The 26,349-nt window shown below is 42.0% G+C and overlaps 2 protein-coding genes across 5 annotated transcripts in view; one reads left to right on the top strand and one right to left on the bottom strand.

Annotated features, from left to right (window-relative positions):
• Nucleotides 1–22,472, bottom strand: part of LOC133557937 (uncharacterized) — a 44,701-nt gene extending 22,229 nt beyond the window's left edge. For both annotated transcript variants that reach the window (XR_009807872.1, XM_061908917.1), the window contains exon 1: nt 21,261–22,472. The gene's annotated coding sequence lies outside the window, so the exon portion shown is untranslated. The remainder of the gene's footprint in view (nt 1–21,260) is intronic.
• The window catches only part of snx29 (sorting nexin 29), a 350,232-nt gene that overhangs the window by 44,140 nt on the left and 279,743 nt on the right, over nt 1–26,349 (top strand). The window lies entirely within an intron of this gene.

Genomic DNA, 26,349 nt, shown 5'->3' with positions numbered 1-26,349 from the left:
ATTTAAAATAAATAAAGAATATTGAACAACAGGCTGAATAAATGGACGTTGTATGAGGCATAAATAACCAACTGAGAATGTGCCTGGTATGTTAACGTAACATATTATGGTAAGAGTCATTGAAATAACTATAACATAACATGCTATACGTTTACCAAACAATCTGTCACTCCTAATTGATAAATCCGATGAAATATTCTTCCTCGTTGTCGCTTCTAAACAACTCTGCCAACTCCAAAGGTATGCGCCGCTTCCTCTTGTCGTTTTCTGCTGCATATTTCACTACTTCCAGCTTGTAATCTGCAGTTCATGATTCCCTTTTCGGTGCCATTTTTGTTCAGCCCTTCTCAGTTTTTATTAGCTACCGCCAACGATGAAATCATCCATTTTAATAGCTACGGCAGTAGCATATCAGTTAGCATCCCATGACCCACAATGCACTTCTGCCATGACCCTCCCTCGCCGAAGTCTTATTGGTTGACGTGTGTGTGACGATTGCTGACATTTTTTCGTCTCTTCCGCGAATGAGATAAATATTATTTGATATTTTGCGGTAATGTGTTAATAATTTCACACTTAAGTCGCTCCGGAGTATATGTCGCACCCTCGGCCAAACTATGAAAACAACTGCGACTTAGTCTGAAAAATACGGTCATTGATCTTTTTTGTAACACCGCTAGTGAATGTAGCGCACATTTGTAGTTGTTTCCCCATCCGTCTGAAAGAGAAATAAATAATACAGTATTATATGTTTACATATACTAATAGGTGGTTGTGTGAGCACACAGCAGCCAGTCCTGGATAGTCCCACTCCTTAATGCTTTAGTCATCACATGCAGGATTGCCACATGAGTGAGGCAAAAATACAACCGTACCTGCTGTATGTGTCTTAAAATTATTACAGCTATTGATTTTCCAGACACGGTCAAAAATTAACTTCATAAACGTATAGATTCACCTGGTCACAACATTAGGTACACCTGCACATTGGCCAATTGAGTCGGAGTGAATAAAAAAAATGCATTTTGCAGCATTTATGTCAATGCATGTTGCACGCCGGTGTTATTAGGCACATGCCAAGATTAACTGAAAATACTATTTTATCCTATTTTTTTTTTTCATTTCCTCATATCCATGTTCAAATAAGCACATCCACCCCGCGGTCACATCACATCACAGTTCCAAAAGAAGTAGGTAAGTATACCGTATGTATACATGAGCCTGTATGCATAATATATATAACCCTGTATAAATAGGAGGAGATGACGTTTTCTTAAAACTTTTGTGCTGTGTCACTAAAAATAATTACAGACAAGCTTGTTACTAGTAAGTGAATCTCTGCATGAAAATGTGGAAAATAGTTTTCTACACCCTGTCCTTACCCCTAACATTATGTCTAACATTAGTCAAACATACTGTACGCTTTTATCCCATTAAGTGAGACCAACGACAGTTTACTCTGAAAGGGAATTGCGTCACCTTGCTTTCTCTAATTGATTTCTTCTTTGCTACAAGTCTTGCATTGTGGACAGAGCCTCTAAATCACGGGTCGGGAACATTTTTGGTTGAGAGAGCCATACAAGTCAAATATTTTAAAAAGTATTTCCGTGAGAGCCATATAATATTTTTTTTAAGACTGAATACAACTAAATGCATGCATTTTTAAGTAAGACCAATATTTTTAGAGTATAAATAAGTCTGTTATTCCTTTGAATAACATTGTTATTCTGAAGCTAACCAACAATAAATAAAATACTTCTTACCATTAATGCGACTTCTTGAACAGGTGCGGTAGAAACCGGATGGATGGATTAAAATGCATGAGAATGTTTTGTATTTTGAACGTTATTTTTGACACTGTTATTACCAGTGGAATTATTCATTATTTATCGTGTTAAGCAATGTCAGCTAAGATTTATCTGAGAGCCAGGTGCAGTCATCAAAAGAGCCACATCTGGCTCTAGAGCCATAGGTTCCCTACCCCTGCTCTAAATAGAGGATTAGTCATCCTTCAGTGGTCTGAAGAGAAAGTCGCAACATGTTTTTTTTCACATGGCTAACTCCTATACTGCAAGTCGAGTGATCAACAAAATTGATTGATGCCAGAGTAGCAAGTTCTTGTTTTTTTTTGCTACTAAGATCTCATTGTTCTTTTATCTCTTCAGTACTTTACAAATTGGTCAAACTCTGGAAAGGCTTCGTTATTGATTCTTAGTTGTTTTGTCTGCAAGTACAATGTGAGGTCATTGATTTGTCGCCAAATGAGGTTGGGCTTGAACTTTGGATGGACTGGGCAGAGAGATAGTGTTGCTCTCTTGAAGAACTTTGAGACCAAGTAGAAGCTGTGATCTCATTGTAAGAATAAATATGTGCTCTGCATTAGTTTTAGTAGCACCAGCTGAGATATAATCTCACCATTTTGCCAGTGATACAATACAATTAGAGATGGGTACCACATTCTGTTCTTTTTTAGGTACAGACTAAATTTTGTTAGTACTACCAAATATTTACAAAAGTTTGATACCTTTGTTGCATCTAATGTCACGTCCGATTGCAGACTTAGCACCGGCTCCAACACTTGGCACACAGACAGGCGTATTTTAATGTTGCAATTTTTCATGCAAACAAATCAAGCTTGCCTGATAGGAAACGCTCCAAAAAGTAAAGCACTACTTTTCAAAATGTGCTAACTTGGGGGCGGCATGGCGTAGTAGGTAGAGCGGCCGTGCCAGAAACCTGAGGGTTGCAGGTTCGCTTCCCACCTATTGCAATCCAAATCGCTGCCGTTGTGTCCTTGGGCAGGACAATTGACCCTTGCCCCCGGTGCCGCTCACACTGGTGAATGAATGATGAATGAATGATTGGTGGTGGTTGTCGGAGGGGCCGTAGGCGCAAACTGGCAGCCACGCTTCTGTCAGTCTACCCCAGGGCAGCTGTGGCTACAGATGTAGCTTACCACCACCAGGTGTGAATGAATGATGGATTCCCACTTCTCTGTGAGCGCTTTGAGTATATAACAATAGAAAAGCGCGATATAAATCTAATCCATTATTATTATTATTAATTTGATACTAATTCACATTGGGTAGGCCGTATTCATGCTACCGATTAGCATTAGCGATTTTAAATGGCTATTTCAACACCTTATAATTTGGTGATCAAAACTACAACTAAGATGCATGTTGCAATCACACAGTTTGTGTTTAATATGTGCTATACTTATAGTTTAAACACTTTGTAGGGCGCAACCTGTGACTAGAACGGCACATTCAGCTTCATGACAAAGGCTACTTTCGAACTAGGCAACACACTGTAGTGAATACACTACTGCCGTTGAACTACTTGGAATTGCAACTACATGTAAAGTATTTTATATCAGGGGTGTCAAACTAATTTTCACTGAGGGCCACATTGCAGTTATGGCTGCTCTCATAGGGCCGCTCATTACAGTGAATATATTGGATGTATAATTTCATCATGATGTTATTACACAAATGGTGCCTATCTCAGCTACAATCGGGCGGAAGGCATTGTACACCCTGGACAAGGCGCCACCTTATCGCAGGGCCAACACAGATAGACAGACAACACTCACATTCACACACTAGGGACCATTTAGTGTGTCTTTGTGCATGTCTTTGGAAGTGGGAGGAAGCCGGTGTACCTGGAGGGAACCCACACATTCACAGAAAACTCCACACAGAAAGATCATGAGCCCGGGATTGAACCCTGACTACTCAGGACCTTCCTGACTATATTATACACTGCTTGTACCAAACCCCGGACGGGGGTGTAAAATATAGTCAGGAAGAGTCATGGATGCAAAGGATTCTGGGTATTTGTTGTGTTGCGTTTATGTTGTGTTACTGTGAGGATGTTCTCCCGAAATGTGTTTGTCATTCTTGTTTGGTGTAGCTTCACAGTGTGGCGCATATTAGTAAGAGTGTTAAAGTTGTTTATATCACAACCATCAGTGTACTCCGTATCACCCAGTATGCCTTTCAATCTTGGACGTGTATCTGCGGAAGCTGCATTCAACATGTTGCTGGACTGGCAAGCAGATTGTACATGTTGTAGAAGGCGTCAAAGGCAATGGCTTCATAGCACGCCCTTATTCCCGTTTTCTGGATGAGCGCCAGCAAATATTCGCGAGAATGGTTGCGTTCTCCCATTGTCTTCTTTACTCTGTGTAACGGCTCAAAATAGCTCTTTGAGTGGTGAAGGTTGCCGACCCCTGATATATAACAACGGGCGGGCGGTTGCGGTTTTGATAAAATGTTGGTTCGGGTGGATGGCGACTTTAGTGATGTGGTTGCGGATGATACAACGGCCTATCCGCGCATCTCTAACATACGGTTAAAATGTGAAAGGTACTCATCTCTAAATAAATTACAATGAAAAGGGTCGGTTTAGTATCAAGTTCCGACGCTATGACCGCCTGGAGATTTGTTGATTGTGTTAAAATTTCAATTGATGATGGATTAATCCGCATTCATGGATACATTTTGCCAGCCCTGATTATTGTACAGTAGACTCTCAATATGTTCTGTGACGGAGCTCTTAACGCAAAACACTTGTATTTCAAATCAACGACTCCCAGTTAAAATAATTGAAACGGCACAATTATAACATGTAACATGGATTTTAAAAAGAAAAAACTACTTTTAGATAAGGCATATGGTATAAAAACTAACACTGTACAGTAGTTTTATGAAGTAATGTAATAATAATGTACACCATTAACCTTGGAGAGTAGACTTCTATGGTGTCTTCTGCTTGTAACTGAAAGCATAACAATTAGCCGAGATTATCGGCTAATTATCTCAAAACACCAGTTGGGGAACTCCTAAATTGAGGTACCGCTGTATGACAATAAGCAACAAGAGGTACAATTTCACAATAAACCGTCACTATCACTAAACAAATTTAGTGGCAGAAATGGATTATCGGCGACATCTGTCTTTATTGGCTTTCAATTTGTGTTTTGCTGTGCCTTTTTCGTCTCACTTTAATTGAAAAAACCCCCCAAAAAAACAACATGCAATTGTCCCTATAGTCTAAAAACATTATCTCGTTCCAGAATGTAGCCAGGTATAACAGATGGCTCAGCGGCTCGGAGATGACACAGGAGCAGCTGATGGAGCTTTTTAATATGTGATGATTTTCTGCTTTCACACGGAACATTTTAATGGAGCGGAGATAGTGGGCGAGGTGGAGATGGCCTCTCGCCTGCCTCGCTCTACCTGCAAGTGAGTGTGACATGCAATGCGCATCTCTGACTTGCACAGACTCACAAATCCTATTCTGTTGTCAACGGCTAAATCTCAAGCGCCGCCTTTCCTCCTCAGCCAAATCTGTCTCGATCAATAGCTGCTATAAATACCACCAAAGGAGCAGCGAGCCACTGAATAGAATCTGGAAGCTGTCAGTATCATTCAGTGTAAGAGGCTACTGGCATTGGATACTATGTGTATATCACAATCATTTGTGATTCTGTTGCACTAAGGAGGGGGATACTTTGACAAAATGTGACATTGAACTGCTTCATACTAACATTAACTTAGTAGTTTTGTGCAGGATTATAGGCTCATTTTTCATTTGAGTTAAATACCTAACTGTTAGGGGTTTAACGGTACGTGTATTTGTATTGAACCGTTTCGATACGGGGGTTTCGGTTTGGTTCGGAGGTGTACCGAACGAGTACACATGCTAGCAGCGACTGGGCTAGGACAACATGTAAAAGACAGAGCTGGAAGAAACTCCTGCCTCGTTAAGATTTCCCGTTTGGGAACACTTTGGCTGCGCGATACAACAATGGAGGATGCAAGTTTGTTGATATCGTCAAACATGTGTTGCACCTTTCCTGCTTCCGGCTCCCAGACCGTAGTCGAGCAGCGCAGGGGAGACACTCCTCCAGTGCTGATGTATTCTCGGGGGCAACACCCTTCACTCTACCCGGCAGTGGGTCTCCACAGCTCCGGGCTCCAGGGTAAATGAAGAGTCCGGCGATTAGTTGCAAATCGTGGCTTTATTGAGGTCTTCCACACAGCCAATCCAGAAAAACACCAGCCACTCCCACACTCGCGCTAAACTCCCTCACTTCGCTCTCCCACACACTCACTGACGTCACATGCTGTCACATATCAAAGGGCCACACACACACAAAGGCTACTCTCATAACACGTGCTAACCCATTTGAAGCGTCACCACCGCATTCAAGCAGCCTCTCCTCGGCGAGTCAGGTAGGGCTGAAGCAATAACAAATGTATTTATAGCAGCAGATTTAAGTCCATATTGCATTAAAAACTAGATTTTGACCCACTTATATGGTGGAAGAACAATGAGCCCATATATCCTCTTACTGCCAAGTTAGCCAGTCTAATAAAAGTCAATGTCAATCAATATTTATTTATATAGCCCTAAATCACAAGTATCTCAAAGGGCTGGACAAACTACAACGAACTCTGCGGTACAAAGCCCAAATAAGGGCAAAAAAAACCTCAAACCCAGTGGGACGTCAGTGACAGTGACAATGATGACTTTGAGAAACCTTGGAAAGGACCGCATAACCAAAAAAATGTAGAGTATATTTTGTAGTTTTCTTACTGTACCAGAAATTAACCAAACCGGGACCTCTAAACCGAGGTACGTACCTGTGACTGTTCTCCAGCCGTCATCATGTGGGTTGCAGTGACGATTGATGCGAGATGCATTATAGTAGGTTTGACCCTGGTTTATTGTTTCAATAAACATGTCTTCTTGCCAGTCGGTCGCGCCAATTTCTGGTGCGCCGGCTCTTCCTGCTCGTCGCGGCGCGCCTTTCGGGGGCCGGTAGCTGCGTATTACGCGGGGGCTCATCTTGCTCTGGGTCGCTCTCGTCGTGTTCGTGATCTTCGTTGTCTGATGTTTCCTCGCCTGCTTCTGCTGCGATTGTTCCTCCTTCTCCCCTTTTATACTGCAGCAGAAGATGCAGAGATTGAGAGCAGGTGTGTCGTTTACGCACCTGACTCGGCTTGCTGCAGCGTTGCCCCGAGTGCGACCCGCCTCTCCTCCCCGCCGCATGCGCCGCCTCCTGGCCGCCATCTCGGGTAGGACCGCTGTCTGTCCTATCCCGCTGTCGGCTGGTCGGCTCCGTCTCTCCACATGCCTCCACCGCCAGTTCGAAGCCGGGCTTCAGCCTGGCCGAGCCCACTCCCCTACCCCCATCTTTTGAAGGAGCGGAAAAAAACTCTCCCGGCCGCTTGTCTTCTTCCTTCCTTGCTCTCTCCTCCTGGCCTTCCTACGACATCTTCTCCTTTGAGTTTCCACGGAGAAGTGAGAGTCGATCTTCTTGTGCCGTGTCCTCACCCCATCTTTCATGGTGGTCTCCTGGTCCCGACTCTGCACAACTTCGCGTAGGCTGAGGTTTTCATGCCGCAGGTGTTGCCGTGGGGTCGTCGTCATGGCAACCGTTGCGTCTGCAAACTCCTCACTTCCTGTGCAGTCTGCTGGGAGAGTGCCGCTGTCCGCTTGGACTTCTTTTTCACCTCTCATCCTCTCCTCTTCCGTCTTTCTGGCTTTTTCTTCATGTATTCTCCTTTTTTCCTTTTCTCGTCTCCTATTTTCCTCTGCTTGTCTTTCCTGCTCTTTTTTTTCTAGTCTTCTAATCCTCTCCTTGTTTTACCACCAGGGAGATGAGTTCCTCCTTGGTGAGCATGGAGTACGGTCCCTTGGCATTGCTTTCTTTCACCTCCGTGTTCTCTAGAACTGGACCGAGGAGTCCAGCGTTATCAGCGGTTTCTCTTGGAATGGCTAAGGGAGGATGCGTTTCCAGGGGACCGAGGGGTTTGTCTGGATGAAGTCTGCGCAACGCCACAGGAGGCATGTCCTTCTTCCGGCCTGCGGCTTCATGAGGCGGACTCAGCGACCCAGCCCGACTGTCCTCAGGCGCGGTGTGGGCGTGGTCAGGGTTTGGCTCGTTATTTAATGTGCTGGGTGTGGCGGCAAGGGTCTTAGATGGAGGTGCGGGTGCGCGTGCCTTGGAGGATTTGCCTTTGGTTTCAGATGCCGCGTTGAGAGATGGGGACACAGGTGGAGATCTGCTTTGAGGTGGAACACTGGCAGTCTTCACCTCCTTGTCTTTATTTTGCTTGGCGATCAGAGCCGGATGTCGTGGGTCAGGGCTAACCACTGCAGTTGTACACGGGAAGGCAGAGGAGCCGGTCACTTCTTTTCATCCACAGAAAGGGCACTGCTCCCCACTTGACAGCTTTCCAAGATGGCGGCCTCTGTGTCCAGTGTGCTGCCCTTTGACCCGGAAGAAGAGGCAGGATCCTCCTCATCAAAAGCAGTGGTGGAAGGAACGCGTGTCAGACTCTCTGGAGGTTCTCTCCTCTTCTCCTCCATCTTTTCTTGGTACTGTCTTATGCGCTGCTCCTTTTCCTGCATGATAGACCTGATGACATCTTCGCAATTGTTTTTGTTATATGTTCCCAAGATGGCGGCGCCCGGACCTGCTGCGACATGGCGGAGCTCCTGCTAAAGATGGAACATTTGGCAGAAATACCGGACAATTCTACAAACTTTATGGCTGGCTCACATCGTGGTCACTCCGTGATCACGTACGACCGCCAGACACTTCTGGATGTGAACATATCGGGCCGTTTTGGACTGATAGACGCGTGCTTGTTCGACGTGCTAACTAGCATGGGAATAATTCGGCGGCTACATCCAGCGGCCTGTGTAGCAGGGGAGTCTATTAGCAGCGGGGGCCGTCTACGGAGCAGACGCCAGCGGTGTGATCGGAAACGCGGATGTCGAGCGGGGCTAAAAACAAAGCAGAAGGCTAATCCCCACAGAACACCACTTCCCTCCATCCTGCAGCCGCATTTAAATGGAAGATGCGAGACTACTGGTCTGGGTAAGGAGTCAGTTAAATTAGAACAAGTTTTTTCTGCTTTGAGTGTTTCAGAGTTGGACATGTGTTTTACCGAGGTGGCTAACTATGATGCGTGCAGTTTATCAAAGCAACAAACAAACAATCGGAAAATCCCCGTTACTGAGGTGGCTAACCATGATGCGTGCAGTTTATCAAAGCAACAATCAAACAACCGGAAAATTCCCGTCATATCAATTCCTAGATATGGTCGTAATTATACTAAATGCACTGGGCATAATAAACACAACATTATTAATATTGCTACTACGGATAATTTGATCAAAAATTCCCTAAAACAGCCCACTACCTATAATATAGGTTTTTTAAACATAAGATCATTGTCTCCCAAAACGTTGTTGGTTAATGATATTATCAGAGACAACAATCTTAACGTCATCGGTCTCAGCGAAACCTGGCTTAAACCAAACGACTTTTTTGGGCTAAATGAGGCATGTCCTCCTAACTTTACACATGCGCATATTGCCCGTCCGCTTAAAAGGGGTGGGGGGGTCGCACTAATATACAACGAAAACTTTAACCTTAGTCCTAACATGAATGATAAATATAAATCGTTTGAGGTGCTTACTATGAAGTCTGTCACACCGCTCCCTCTACACATGGCTGTTATCTACCGCCCCCCAGGGCCCTATTCGGACTTTATCAATGAATTCTCAGAGTTCGTTGCTGATCTAGTGACACACGCCGATAATATAATCATAATGGGGGACTTTAATATCCATATGAATACCCCATCGGACCCACCGTGCGTAGCGCTCCAGACTATAATTGATAGCTGTGGTCTCACACAAATAATAAATGAACCCACGCATGGCAACGGTAATACGATAGACCTAGTGCTTGTCAGGGGTATCACCGTTTCCAAAGTTACGATACTCCCGTATACTAAAGTATTGTCCAATCATTACCTTATAAAATTCGAGGTTAAGACGCATGTTCGTCAAACTAATAATAATAATAACTACTATAGCAGCCGCAACATTAATACGGCCACAACGACAACTCTTGCTGACCTACTGCCCTCGGTAATGGCACCATTCCCAAAATATGTGGGCTCTATTGATAACCTCACTAACAACTTTAACGACGCCCTGCGCGAAACCATTGATAACATAGCACCGCTAAAGTTAAAAAAGGCTCCAAAAAAGCGTACCCCGTGGTTTACAGAAGAAACTAGAGCTCAGAAATTATTATGTAGAAAGCTGGAACGCAAATGGCGGACGACTAAACTTGAGGTGCACCATCAAGCATTGAGTGATGGTTTAATAACTTATAAACGCATGCTTACCTTAGCTAAAGCTAAATATTACTCAAATCTCATCCACTGTAATAAAAACAATCCTACATTTTTTTTTAGTACGGTAGCATCGCTAACCCAACAAGGGACCCCCTCCAGTAGCTCCACCCACTCAGCTGATGACTTTATGCAATTCTTTAATAAGAAAATTGAAGTCATTAGAAAGGAGATTAAAGACAATGCGTCCCAGCTACAACGGGGTTCTATTAACACTGATACGATGGTATATACGGCGGATACTGCCCTCCAAAATAGTTTCTCTCGTTTTGAGGAAATAACATTAGAGGAATTGTTACAACGTGTAAATGGAATAAAACAAACAACATGTTTACTTGACCCTCTTCCTGGGAAACTGATCAAGGAGCTCTTTGTATTATTAGGTCCATTAGTGCTAAATATTATATACTTATCACTTTCCTCGGGCACTGTTCCCCTAGCATTCAAAAAAGCGGTTATTCATCCTCTTCTTAAAAGACCTAACCTCGATCCTGACCTCATGGTAAACTACCGACCGGTGTCTCACCTTCCCTTTATTTCAAAAATCCTCGAAAAAATTGTTGCGGAGCAGTTAAATGAACACTTAGCGTCTAACAATCTATGTGAAACCTTTCAATCCGGTTTCAGGGCAAATCACTCCATGGAGACAGCCCTCGCAAAAATGACTAATGATCTATTGCTAACGATGGATTCTGATGCGTCATCTATGTTGCTGCTCCTCGATCTCAGCGCTGCTTTCGATACCGTCGATCATAATATTTTATTAGAACGTATCAAAACACGAATTGGTATGTCAGACTTAGCCCTGTCTTGGTTTAACTCTTATCTTACTGATAGGATGGAGTGTGTCTCCCATAACAATGTGACCTCGGACTACGTTAAGGTAACGTGTGGAGTTCCCCAGGGTTCAGTCCTTGGCCCTGCACTCTTCAGCATCTACATGCTGCCGCTAGGTGACATCATACGCAAATACGGTGTTAGCTTTCACTGTTATGCTGATGACACCCAACTCTACATGCCCCTAAAGCTGACCAACACGCCGGATTGTAGTCAGCTGGAGGCGTGTCTTAATGAAATTAAACAATGGATGTCCGCTAACTTCTTGCAACTCAACGCCCAAAAAACTGAAATGCTGATTATCGGTCCTGCTAGAAACCGAACTCTATTTAATAATACAACTCTAACATTTGACAACCAAACAATTAAACAAGGCGACACGGTAAATAATCTGGGTATTATCTTTGACCCAACCCTCTCCTTTGAGGCACACATTAAAAGCGTTACTAAAACGGCCTTCTTTCATCTCCGTAATATCGCTAAAATTCGCTCCATTCTGTCCACTAAAGACGCTGAGATCATTATCCATGCGTTTGTTACGTCTCGCCTTGATTACTGTAACGTATTATTTTCGGGTCTCCCCATGTCTAGCATTAAAAGATTACAGTTGGTACAAAATGCGGCTGCTAGACTTTTGACAAGAACAAGAATGTTTGATCACATTACGCCTGTACTGGCTCACCTGCACTGGCTTCCTGTGCACTTAAGATGTGACTTTAAGGTTTTACTACTTACGTATAAAATACTACACGGTCTAGCTCCATCCTATCTTGCCGATTGTATTGTACCATATGTCCCGGCAAGAAATCTGCGTTCAAAGGACTCCGGCTTGTAGTGATTCACAAAGCCCAAAAAAAGTCTGCGGGCTATAGAGCATTTTCCGTTCGGGCTCCAGTACTCTGGAATGCCCTCCCGGTAACAGTTCGAGATGCCACCTCAGTAGAAGCATTTAAGTCTCACCTTAAAACTCATTTGTATACTCTAGCCTTTAAATAGACTCCCTTTTTAGACCAGTTGATCTGCCGTTTCTTTTCTTTTTCTTCTATGTCCCACTCTCCCTTGTGGAGGGGGTCCGGTCCGATCCGGTGGCCATGTACTGCTTGCCTGTGTATCGGCTGGGGACATCTCTGCGCTGCTGATCCGTCTCCGCTTGGGATGGTTTCCTGCTGGCTCCGCTGTGAACGGGACTCTCGCTGCTGTGTTGGATCCGCTTTGGACTGGACTCTCACGACTGTGTTGGATCCATTATGGATTGAACTTTCACAGTATCATGTTAGACCCGCTCGACATCCATTGCTTTCCTCCTCTCCAAGGTTCTCATAGTCATCATTGTCACCAACGTCCCACTGGGTGTGAGTTTTCCTTGCCCTTATGTGGGCCTACCGAGGATGTCGTAGTGGTTTGTGCAGCCCTAGTGAGACACTAGTGATTTAAGGCTATATAAGTAAACATTGATTGATTGATTTGTCCTTTTCCACTTGTCGGCCTGTTTCAGGCTCTTGCTCATGTTCACTTCCTGGAATTGTCACCATCTTTAGTCGCTTCCTGCCACCTGCTGATCTTTTTCAGACTTTTCTTTTTAGCATTCTCAATTTCTTGAGTGTCTTCAACATTTGATTCATCTTCCTCATCATCATCATCTTCATCTTCATAATCTTTCAGGCTCTCTTTAATTATTTGTTCGTCTTTCTCAATTTCTTGGGTTTATCTACCTTCTTTTCCATATTTCATTTCTTCCCGCAATTCTTCATTATCAATTTCTTGATTATCTTCGACTTTTTCCTTTTCCTCATCTCCTTGAATTCCTTCAGGCATTTCTTCTCTCTCAATTTCCTGGGTTCCTCTGCCTTTTTCTTCATCTTCATATTCTTATCTATCTTCATCCTTTTCTTTATCTCCAAGGGCTTCTTGAGCTTTTCCATTGTTTGATTCCTCTTCATCATTTTCCCAAATTTCTTCAATTATTTTGTCTTCTTTCTCAATTTCTTGAGATTCTTTAACTTTTTCTTCATCCTCAGCTTCTTCTTTATCTTCATCATTTTCTTTATCTTCAATTGCTTCTTCTCCTTTCTCAATTTCTTGAGTTTTTCCATTGTTTGATTCCTCTTCAGCACTTCCCCGAATTTCTTAAAGTATTTTCTCTTCTTTCTCAATTTATTGAGATTCTTTAACTTTTCCTTCATCTTCTGCTTCTTCTTTCTCTGCTGTATTTGTGTTGTCAGCAGGGGGCGCCTCCGCTGCACTGCTGTTCTCACCAACTATCAGGTCGCACTCGGCCTTCCTCTTCTTGGCCGACAGCTCGCCCTGGTAGTCTGCAGATGCCACTGCCGCCTGTTTCAAAGGTTTTCAGACTTAATTTCATCTTGTTGACATAAATGGATGAGGACATGCTAATTTTGCAGGTCCAAAAATTAAATATTAATGTGCAGGAAAAATGGGGATTTGAGGGCTTGTGTTGAATATCAGCTGATAGAGAGACCAGGAGCGTGGAAGACTGGTTGTGTGACACACTCACCAGGGATAATGTACTGTTTTATTGTTGCTTGTTGCAAGAAAAAAGTGGTTTATCAAGGCAGGACCAGGTTTATTTGCTTCTACTCCTCTGAAAGACAGAAGAAACTTTTTGTGGTTGGCTTTCTTACTACTTCCCTTATCACGTGATTACCCACGGATTCGTGAGATCTTGTTAAAGTCTACGCTATTTCTCTGCACGACGGAGCTGCAACATAACGGCGGTGGGGATTCCCAGACGGCACAGGGCGGTGCCCTCCAGCAGTGAAGCCGGTCCGCGGCTGTTTAGTATCAAGTGGAAATTCGAAGTAAGTGTTTCATCACTCCAGGAGCTTAATGTTTCTTCTTGAGTCACTCGTCCTTTCCTTGGCCATATGTTGTTGGTCATTGTCAGTACTTGGAGACTCATCTATGACCCCTTATCAGAGTTCTGGCTGAAACTAGGAGGTTCTCATCCAAGAATCTACGGTACATGGCCAACTTCATTGGTCCCCTCAGTTCAGTGATGTCATCTTGTAAACTTCATAGAGAAGCAGTGTATTTCCACCTCCATGTTTAATAGTAGGGATAGGGTTGTATTCCATTGGTTATATTCAATATGGATCAGCTTCCAAACCTGGTGACTCAAGCTGAGGCAAAAGCAGTCAATGTTTTCATCTGACCACATAATATTCTCCCAATCTTTATTTGAGTTATTCAGGGTTTTATTAACAAACATCAAACGAGCCTGTATATCTTGCAGGGTATCAATCCATTACAGCAAAGAGTATTAATAATAATTTTGGTGACTGTGGTCCCAGCTCCTTTGAGATCATTAACAAGCTCCACTTGATGATTCATTACTTTATTCAGAATCATCCCAACCACAAGATGAGATCTTACATGGCTCTCCTGTGTGAGATACTGTATCTTGTATCTTTCATCATTCAAGCTTCTTGCTGAAGGGACAGGACTCATTTGTGTGCTTCACGGGTACATAACCGGTTGGTGGGGGTCATAAGTTTAAAGCTCAGCTAACTAACCAACCCCTGATCCGTTCTAAATGATTCAACGAAGACCGAAGCATTAGAAAACCAATCAAATTTTCTCATAACAAAATATGCAAATCCAATTAATCCATCCCCCACACCCGCAAGTATCACTTAATATAGACAGACTTGTGCAACTGTAGCAGAGAACAGTCAGCCAGTGATGATGTCATAGAGGTGTGACGGAGCTGTCAGAAAATGACTTCCGGGTGGGAAGTTGAGGGCAGACTAACACCAACAGAATTTGTAGTAGATACATCATGAACACAGTTGGACTCAAACCGTGTAACAATAACACGACATGACTGAGTCACCAACGGGTGTTTGGACACTTGATTTAAAACAAATGTTACGTGAGTAAGCTCACTAGTTTGTTGCACTCAATATTTGGTGAAGGTTTTGGTGAAAATTTCCTGCGAAAAGCAAATCCTTAGAAAAGTTGGTGGTACAAAAACCTAGATACTATTCTGTATTCTTCCCATAGAGTGCTGTTATAACACCACATGACATTAGTGGAACCATTGCGTCCAAATGACTGACATTTCTTAAACAAATTCTCTATTTTGTATTTTTTTTCTCTTGAATGTGAATCTGGGAGTCCTTTCCCATAATATCAATTGGATTTTAAGTAATGGGTACATAAAGAACTGTACCCGGAGCCCCCCCTTTCCATTGCCAGACTCAATATTCTGCCCCCTTTTGGTTTTATGTCATCTACAGAACTGGAGCCAATTTCCCTACATAGACAGTGTGGATAAAGAAATGTAACACAATTATTTTTAACACAACTAATATGCCTAAATTCATGAGAGAAAAAGAACTACGAATATGATAATATATAGACCTCGTAGCCTGTGTTTACTTATTTTCGGAGTCTGCCTATCATGGGTATTTTCTTAAGGTTGTCATGATATTTTTAATAGTTTTATTCTTTTTTAATGCGCCCCTGTGTTTCCACCCTTGTAAAGCTGCTGGAAATGTTAATTTCTCTTGAAAACGTTCTTTCAGCATTTTCTCAAGCATAATTCAACTCAACTCAAGGTACAATAACAGCAATAGAACATCAATAAAAGAGGACACAAAATAGACTACTAGTGGCTTACTTTTTCTCTGCTTTTTGAGCGCTGGAAAGTACGCAGTGAGCTTGTGCGAGCGTGAAGCAGACCTACACGTCTGTGTTTACGATGTGAATACTATTAATCTCCAACTTGTAGTCATTGGGGTATTTGCACCAAGCAAACAGGACCTGCAATAGCTCGCTGAAACCACTGCAACCACGGAGGGCGAACAAGTTCCATTAAGCTCGTCACTGGTGTGTCTGCTCTAAAAAGGAACCGCAAAACGTGGCAAAATTTGGACAACACTTACATATTTATCCTCTCAAGGGTAGTTTGCTAATTTCTTCAAATTCTGTGTGGAAATAACATGATTTGGGATGAGGATCCAACCAAATCACATTCTGTTTTATCCAAAATGAAACTGCCTCCAGCCTTCTGTAGGACATGTCAGCAGGCTAATGTGGGCCTGGCCACATTTGGGAGCGAAAAGTAGACTTTCTGAAATGTGCTGATACTCGTTTGAAAATTAAGCTAAAAGGCCTACTGAAACCCACTACTACCCACCACGCAGTCTGATAGTTTATTCATCAATTATGAAATATTAACATTGCAACACATGCCATTACGGCTTTTTTAGTTTACTAAATCACAATTTTAAATTTCCCGGGAGTTTCGTCTTAGAAACGTCGTGTAATGATGACGTGTACGCCTGACGTCACAGGGTTTTAGGAAGTGTGAGCGCTACGCACACACACAGGTAAAAGTTGTCTGCTTTAACCTAATAATTACACAGTATTTTGGAGATCTGTGTTGCTGAATCTTTTGCAATTTGTTCAATTAATATTGGAGAAGTCACAGTAGAAAGATGGAGTTGGGAAGCTTTAGCCTTTAGCCACTCAAACACACGGTGTTTCCTTGTTTAAAATTCCCGGGGATGAAAATTTACTATGGATCAGAGCGCGGTCAAGCAGACATGGATCCAGACCAAATGTCAACCAGCAGGTTTCGGTGAGGAAATTGTGGTTAAAAAGTCAGTTCTTACCGGATAAAAGTTGAGCTTGTGCCGTCCATAGCTGCCGTCGACTCGCCTGAGACACTGTGCGTCAACACCCGGCCGTGGACACACCCCTCCGACTATCAGGTACTATTTAACTCACTAAAACACTAGCAACACAATAGAAAGATAAGGGATTTCCCAAAATTATCCTAGTAAATGTCTTTAAAAACATCGGAATACGTCCCATTGCTATCGCGTTTTGTTTTTTTTAACTCATTTTTTTTTCTTTTTTTTTTTCTAGTCCGTCGCTATCAATATCCTCAAACACGAATCTTTCATCCTCGCTCAAATTAATGGGGAAATTTTTTTTTTCTTGGTCCGAATAACCGTTTTTGTTGGAGACTCCCATTAAAATCAATGTGAATATATGAGGAGCCATCAACATGTGACGTTATCGTCTGCGACTTCCGGTAAAGGCGAGGCTTTTTCAGGAAGTACCAAAATGGGCGAACTTTATCGTCGATTTTCTCTACTAAATTCTTTCAGCAAAAATATGGCAATATCACGAAATGATCAAGTATGACACATAGAATGGACCAGCTATTTCCGTTTAAATAAGAACATCTCATTTCAGTAGGCCTTTAAATCACTTCTGTGCCTATTTTGGGGGAAATTTTACCTGTAGACATCATGTTTAGGCCCATAACTATGAAATGCTTTAAGTGCCAATGTTGTCTGCATTGGCCCTTTACATCAGTATTGTAGCATTTAATCACAGCACATTTAATTTACTGGTAGTTAAAATCTCAGCATTTAAAAAGTGCAAGAAAAATAAGTAAACAAATAATCTGTTCTGAATCTCCAACCCTCCAACCCTTTGTTGACTCACACACTTACACACATTTTCAACCCCTTTTTTACGCCATCAGTTGGCGGAGCAGAAAGCAGGCCTCACGCAGCAAGGAAGATGGGAAGGTGGCCAGTTGAGTGGGATCGGAAAGTGGTACTTCGTCACTGGGAGAGGGGGTGGTTGGACTGGCGGACATGTGCGCACACACACACACACACACACACACACACACACGCACACACACACACACACACACACACACACACACACACACACACACACACTGAATAGGAGCAGGTGCCTTTTTCAGTGCTGAAATTGCACAGTGACGTTCTCATTTAGAGCGTTGAGGCTGTTTTTCTTCTTTGGGAAGTATTTCTTTTTTTTTTTCAGTGATGACAATTTAACTGTGTTGTCCCTTGTATTGTGAAGTTTTATCTACAATATAATGTTTCTGCGATAGGCACCGGAAGCGTGGCACAAGAATGAATATATGCTATATTTGATCTTTTTCCTGTAGAGAAGTGAGCAATAAATTGCACTCCGGAGCATTACTCAGAGACATGAAGCTCTGAAGGCATCTTTGTACCTCGCCTTTATTACTTCCAAATAAAAGCAGAGCGCATACCGAAAGAACCGCCAATTTGCTGTGTATATTGCACATTAGGACGACTCCCAAGCATGGAAATAATAAGTACTATTGAAAGACAAAAAAAAAACTAAACAAACCCAAGGGTTTGGACTCAACTTTAGCAATTACTCTTGGTAGTTAAAGTACAAGCACCTCTCTTGAGATTTTTTGGAGCTCCTAAAAATGACTTACATTATTGTGCCCTCCTTTGCTATTCGTCTATAGTGTTATTTAGTTCCTCCAAAAACGTTTTCTTGACTTTCTCTGAATATCCAGTATTTCTTATCGCTCTTATGCATATTGTTATGAGTTTTGTCCCTCATGTCCAAAAACTTCTTTAGTACATGTCTCTCAGACACAAACTTTCCCCTCTATAAAAAAATGGGCTTCTCAAACAGCACATTTTATGAATCTGTATCCTTTTTTAAATGCTGTTGTACTCTCTAAGATGTACACTGACAAGTATTTCTGGGTTGAATTATTTCCCACGATGCAAAAGCAGTTTTCGAATGGTCTCATATCAGCAGGCCAAGGGATGCGGTTTGCTTTTCGGCAGACTCTATTCAACTCTTAGAATCCCTTAAGATATATAGACTTGAAGGTTCAGACGATTGCGTGGCAATCCAAGTACAACACAGAGTTTTGGCTGCAGATATAGTGAAAGATTTTTATATTCATTGATCTGGGGAGTTGATTTTAGTTTGTTTAAAAATATTTCCTATTTCGGTTCTGTATATGGATGAGAATTTGACTAAATTAGTTTGATTAACACAAATTCTGCAGTTATTTCTTTTATTCAATTACTTGCTTAATATCATGTAGTTGCCAGGTGCATGGCCAAGTACCTGCCGATGTCTGTGATTAGCGTTTGGTCAAAAAGCCATGGCATTAAGAGTTGTGGCTGCAGGCAACATCCTTATTAGATGTGTATTAGCTTTCAATGATAATTGCAATTGCATGTAAAGGAACACGAGCGATCAGATTTCAGCAGCATTATCTTCTGCTTTAAAACGTAGCGCTTTGAAATGTTTGCGCCACTTTGCTGTGTCGCTCCTACGTATTACGCTTGCTTTACTGTAGTGTACAATGAACTCAATTGTGTTGAAAGGGCCCAGCCAGTGTCCAGACCTAAATCCTTTGGCATAGAAACATTTATTCTAAGGGATTCCAGACCTAAATCCAAAAGGATTAAGGGCCTAATTTACTTAAGGTTTTTGCATGCACTGAAACACGTGCAAACCTGATGGCACAAGAAAAGCTGATTAACTAAACATGTGCAAAGTGGATTGCATCTGTTAAGTGAGCAGAATAATACGTACAATCCATTAATATGCAAAACATGTCTGTCTATCTGTGTTGGCCCTGCAATGAGGTGGCGACTTGTCCAGGGTGTAATCTGCCTTCTGCCCCAATGCAGCTGGGATAGGCTCCAGCCCCTCCGCGAACCAGAAAGGGATAAGTGGTAGAAACGGATGGATGAATGGATAGATGCTGATCGTCGAAACACCCACAATACTTAGAGAATAAGATGTACATATGATTATTTAGAACGCGCAACGTGATTAATCAAAACTCATCTGATAAAAACTCAGCATTTTGCGGTTTGTTTGGCACATGTCAGAAGGACGTGCAAACATGGCTGCAGGATCAGTGCTTGCGCTGTAAAGACAGATGGACGGACGAGAATCCTCCATCCTACGTGTGTGTGTCATCATTTTAGGCTATCAGAAATAGAACATTATAGACGTATCGTTTATTCAGCTACATCATTTTATAGTTGCTAGACAATTTAAAGGGAAACTGCGCTTTTTTTGGGAATTTGGCCTGTCGTTCACAATCATTATGTAAGACAAAATGACGGATATATATATATATATATATATATATATATATATATATATATATATATATATATATATATATGTGTATATATATATATATATATATATATATATATATGTGTATATTTATATATATATGTATATATATATATATATATATGTATATATATATATATATGTATATATATATATATATGTATATATATATATATGTATGTATATATATATATATGTATATATATATATATATATATATATATATGTATATATATATATATATGTATATATATATGTATATATATATATATATGTATATATATATATATATGTATATATATATGTATATATATATATATATATATATATATATGTATATATATATATATATATATATATATGTATATATATGTATTCAAGGAAATACGGTATATATATATATATATACCGTACATACATATATATATATATATATATATATATATATATATACACATATATATATATGTATATATATATGTATATATATATATATATATATGTATATATATATGTATATATATATATATATATGTATATATATATGTATATATATATGTGTATATATGTATATATGTATATATATATATGTATATATGTATATATAAATATATATATATATATATATATGTGTATATATATATATATATATATATATATATATGTGTATATATATATATATATATATATATATATATATACATATATATATATATACCGTATTTCCTTGAATTGCCGCCGGGGCACTAATTAATTTAAAACCTCTTCTCACTCCTGCGCTTACCAAAGGCATGCGGTAAACGTAAGCATGCGCTAATTATTTCAAAACCTCTTCTCAATCCTACGCTTACCAAAGGCATGCAGTAAAAATTGGAGTGTGATGTAAGGATACTATCATGAAAAGCACATTTAATAAAAAAAAAACGTTATTATGGTTATTATTTTCAGCACCGAAGGCTTGGAATAACCTACAATCGAATATTCAACTTAAAACCCTTGTTACCTTAAATGAGTTTAAAGCTTCTGTGAAAGGATTGCAGTCTACCTTGTCTGTATGCACGTGTCATATGAGCAAGTTTTAATGTTTTAAATGTGATGTTTTATGTGTTGTTTACTGTTTTTAAAATAACCTTGCTGCTGCCCTCTTGGCCCTTGGCTAGGTGTCCTTTGGAGAAGATATATTTGATCTAAATGGGATTTTACCTGGTTAAAAAATAAAAAATAAATGAAAAATGGTCTTACCTTTACTCATAGATGAAATCCATGCCAGCTCCTTCCGATCAAAAGCATCGATAACTTGTTTATAAAAGTATTCCTTATCTTTCTTCAGTTTGAAAGTCTCTCTGTCTCGATGGAGATCTTCCTTTATTACCTCGTGCCATGATGGAAAATCCAGTTTAGAAAACTGCTATCTGACGCTGCTATCAGTTAGCTCAGGCGCGGGTGACGACAGAATTATCCTCGGACAACTCCCCCTCTCGTTCTGCTCCGTGGGTGATCTCTTTATCCCACCGCTGCCAACATGAATGTTTTTGTATAAATAATACACTGGGTATTTAGGACTGGAACAGCCCGGTTGTTTACATAGCCAGCACAGGTCCGTCGTGCACCCGCCGCTTCATATCTGTCCCAGCACAATTACGTCACTTATTTCACTTCTTCTGCAGCCAAGTTGTCGCAAGAAGGATCACTAGCGCCCTCTTTCACCAGGAGGCGGGAGTCATTTAATGACTCATATTTAACAGACGCAGCTACAGTATTGTGACGGTCTCAAGCCGTTATCTTGCAAGTTCCCAGGACCACCAAGAAAGCACATGGCCTGAGCAGTTTGACTTTGTTTATTTTTCAATAAAACCTCAGTCCAGGTTGCTCTTTCGCTCCACCTTTCCGCTCGCTCGCCGCCATCTTGGGGAGGGCTACAGCTAGCATGCCCTGCCTGTCTGTCGGACGGTCGGCTCCACAGGTATATTAATAAAACATAGCTGCTTACTGTTCTTTTTAGCATACCGGTATTCAATAGCTTGGACCTTAAATCCAACTGAATAGCTCTTAATCTTCTTCCCTTTATGCGATTTAAAATGATTGAAATCAGCCTCCTCCATTTTGAAAATGATGACATGGGAAGTGTCACTCGTGACGTCACGAATTTGACCCGACGGTAATACTAAGCATGCGCTAATTATCTTGCGAAGCGAGTTTGACCCGGCAGTAATTCAAGGCAGGCGCATACTATATGCCTGGCGGCAATTCAAGGAAATACGGTATATGTAATGCATTCTAAATATTTGATAAATGCGATCAAAAGTCCGCTTACAATGTGTGGCGCTCAGGTCGCATGACAGCGATTAGTGGCGTGTTCCCAAGATGCAGAAGATCAACGTGCAGTTATATGTATTTAACGAGGCTCAAAACAAACAAAGATGAGTGCCGCTAGGAAGGCACCGAAGCATAGGGAAGGCTATGCAAAAAATGAAAGTAAAACTGACAAGTGAGAAACAAAAACGGAATGCTGGATTATAGCAAAACTCGCGGCAGTAGAAAAGAGCGTCCACATGAATGATTATCATTTTCAAACAAAGTCCTGACAGAGAATGGTGGCTCACACTCAACTTAAATAGAACTGATTGCAAACCGAAATTAGGTGAGGGGAAATGCTCTGGGCAAGATGTGTGAAGCGGTCACGGAAAAACACCATCACGACAGGAAGTGCCATTAATAGAAAAGCAGAAGACAGGAACGAACACAAAACAAGGGAGAACACCAACAAAACGGCACGGATACCAGACAGATACCAGACATTCTGAAAAATGGAAAAAAAAGGTGTAAAGTCACAGGAGGGGACAAAGCGGTGGGTCGCTTGGCCATATGTCCTCACAACCAACGGGGAAGAGTCAGATGGCGGCGACGAGTAGACCGCCACCACAGCTGGCGAGGCGGTCGACCATGGAATGGCCACATTCTTGGCCAATGAGGGGGCCGCGTATGGGCGCTTGATGGCCGCTTGTGTGACCGAGGAGCTCACCGGAGACGAAGAAGGGGTCGGCCCCGGCCCCGGCAAGGAGCCCGCTGAAGACGAAAAAGGCGGCGTCTGCAGACCCACGAGAGGATGGTGGCGTCTGCAGACCCATTGGAGAAGATGGAGGCGTCTGCACCGTGAAAGACAAAGATGGTGGCTGCACCGCAGGAGACCAATATGGCGGCTGCACCGTCGGCGAAGGATCTGCTGAAGACGAAGATGGTGGCTGCACCGTCGGCGTCTATGGAGCACGAGCAGCAGATGGCGACTGCACCGTCAGCGTCTGTGCAGCACGAGCAGCAGATGGCGGCTGCACCGTCGGCGTCTGCAGAGCAGAAGCAGCAGGAGGACAGGAGGGTGCAGGAGAGGCGACGGATGCAATGGTGACGCTGGTGCTGGAGAACATTTCGCTGTGGCCATTAGTTCCACAATCCACTGGTTCATTGAAATTTCCTGAGGTTCCCTCACTGGCTGGATAATTTTGTGTGAAGCGGTCACGAAAAAACACCAATACGACAGTAAAAGCCACCAAAAGAAAAGCACAGGACAGAGAGCAACACAAAACACAGAAGAACACCAACTAAAGAGCATGGCCTGGTATAACTAGCCATGACACAATGGAGCCTATGGGAACCGCTATATTCTGCCTATAAAGCCCTTAAAAAACATCCAAACACTTCCATTAAGGTTTTATTTACATGGTGTAAGTTTATATGTAATATATAATAATAATGTATTTTAACATTTCGTATTTACGTATTTTGCTCATTTTAAGCATACAATAAATACATTATTTAAAAAACGCATCACAAACCTTCGTCTTTTTTCCCTCATTACATCACTGATTATTACTCACTGAAGACTTTATGAGACCCAGCAAACATAATAAAACATCACTTACTGTGCAATGTCTGCTGTAAACAGGATGCCGACTGCTCGGATGTTCATATATTCGCATTTAGCTGAAGAATGACTCATAATCTTCGCGAAGTAAAGTGGGATGGAAAAAAGCGTTTTTCATGTCGTTTTTGCCATACAGGGTCTACATTGGTTGTGAAAGTGTACCAACATGTCCGAATACGTCCTTGTCCTACTATTTGCGTAAGAGGCATGATTTATGATCGAGAATAAAGTTTGACGAGTAAGGAAACGAGAAAGCATCTGATCTGTCAATTATGTCAACATGGACGCAAAAGCTTGTGATCAGGGCGCCGCTATAAAAAGTTTGTCTGTCTTATTGCTTATAATAAAAATATCACTAATACTTCGTTAATATTCAGGTAACAAAATGTAAATGGGGTTACTTATTGGATTTTATGGGTGGAATAGAAAACCTACCATTGGCTCCGCTGTAAACAGACTTTTATTTACGTTTATTCACAAGTTAGGATGCATGAAAAAAATCCATCCGTTGTCATGTCTTTCATAATAATTGCGAAAGATAGGCAAAATTCCAAAGAAAGTGCAGTTATCCTTTAGGGATTTATTAAAACAAATTATATTTTTGCGTTTTGGTGTCATTTAACATTTTTTAATGACATATGTTTGTTTCATATATAACATATATTAATAAAATATTTCTTACATAAAGAAAACTTCTTTAAGTTTGCATTTTTTTGCCTTTGAGCCAGAGTAAGTGCAGCCTTTCTCCAATGAGCTCTTTTGTGGTAATACTTGAGATTGTCTCCGTGGTGATGCACTGTTTAGCACATGTAAAATCCTCATGTAAATATGGCAGTCTGCAACATTTTTCAATTGCACATGCATTGTTAGTAAATTGCACGCAACACGCCGACTAATAGTACACACTATTTTATAAATTGCACACGCTGTTCAGTGCGTGGTATTTGGATCTCAGTAAATCAGGCCTGAAATGCGGTAATTCAAGCAAATGGTGCACATTTATTAAGCCATTTTATTGTACAGATAACAAATATGTATAGTTTTTTTTGTTGAATGACTCAGGATTCTTTTTGTCCCCAACATTCTAAATCCTCTTTAAATGCCTGCTACCCTACACAATAAGTGGACAAAAGTGTGAGCAAGGTAAGCACTGCTTAGAATACATAAAAACAAGACAATTGTTGTGGCTTTGACATAGACAAAATGTTTTTTGTTACCTGCAAGCCCTGTTTTATTAGTCTAACTTATTCACCAAATGTTACCAATTGGAATATGCCTGAAACTTGAGTACCAATAATTCCACTTTTCAACATATCTCCTCTCTGAGCTGCTACCTTACCGTGGTAGAGGAGATTGCGTGTCCCAATGATCCTAGGAGCTATGTTGTCTGGGGGCTTTCATGCCCCCTGGTAGGGTCTCCCAAGACAAACAGGTCCTAGGTGAGTGATCAGACAAAGAGCAGCTCAAAGACTTCTATGGAATTACAACAAAATGAACCCAGATTTCCCTCGCCCGGACGTGGGTCACCGGGGCCCCGCTCTGGAGCCAGGCCCGGAGTTGGGGCACGATGGCGAGCGCCTGGTGGTCGGGCCTGTCCCCATGGGGCCCGGCCGGGCACAGCCCGAAGAGGCAACGTGGGTCATCCCTCCAATGGGCTCACCACTCATAGGAGGGGCCATAGAGGTCGGGTGCATTGTGAGCTGGGCGGCAGCCGAAGGCAGGGCATTTGGCGGTCCGATCCTCGGCTACAGAAGCTAGCTCTTGGGACGTGGAACGTCACCTCACTGGGGGGGAAGGAGCCTGAGCTAGTGCGCGAGGTAGAGAAGTTCCGGCTGGATATAGTCGGACTCACCTCGACGCACAGCAAGGGCTCTGGAACCAGCTCTCTCGAGATGGACTGGACCCTCTTCCACTCTGGCGTTGCTGGCAGTGAGAGGCGACGGGCTGGGGTGGCAATTCTCGTTGCCCCCCGGCTCAAAGCCTGCACGTTTGAGTTCAACCCAGTGGACGAGAGGGTAGCTTCCCTTCGCCTTCGGGTGGGGGGACGGGTCCTGACTGTTGTTTGTGCTTACGCACCAAACAGCAGTTCAGAATACCCACCCTTTTTGGGTACACTCGAGGGAGTACTGGAAAGTGCTCCCCCAGGTGATTCCCTTGTCCTACTGGGAGACTTCAACGCTCATGTTGGCAACGACAGTGAAACCTGGAGAGGCGTGATTGGGAAGAATGGTCGCCCGGATCTAAACCCGAGTGGTGTTTTGTTATTGGACTTTTGTGCTCGTCACGGATTGTCCATAACAAACACCACGTTCAAACATAAGGGTGTCCATATGTGCACTTGGCACCAGGACACCCTAGGCCGCAGTTCCATGATCGACTTTGTAGTTGTGTCATCGGATTTGCGGCCTTATG

The sequence above is a fragment of the Nerophis ophidion genome, linkage group LG08 (assembly GCF_033978795.1).
Source record: "Nerophis ophidion isolate RoL-2023_Sa linkage group LG08, RoL_Noph_v1.0, whole genome shotgun sequence".
NCBI classification, from domain to species: Eukaryota; Metazoa; Chordata; class Actinopteri; order Syngnathiformes; family Syngnathidae; genus Nerophis; species Nerophis ophidion.
The sequence above is the reverse complement of the archived record's forward strand: the minus strand, read 5'-3'. Positions and strand labels throughout refer to the sequence as shown.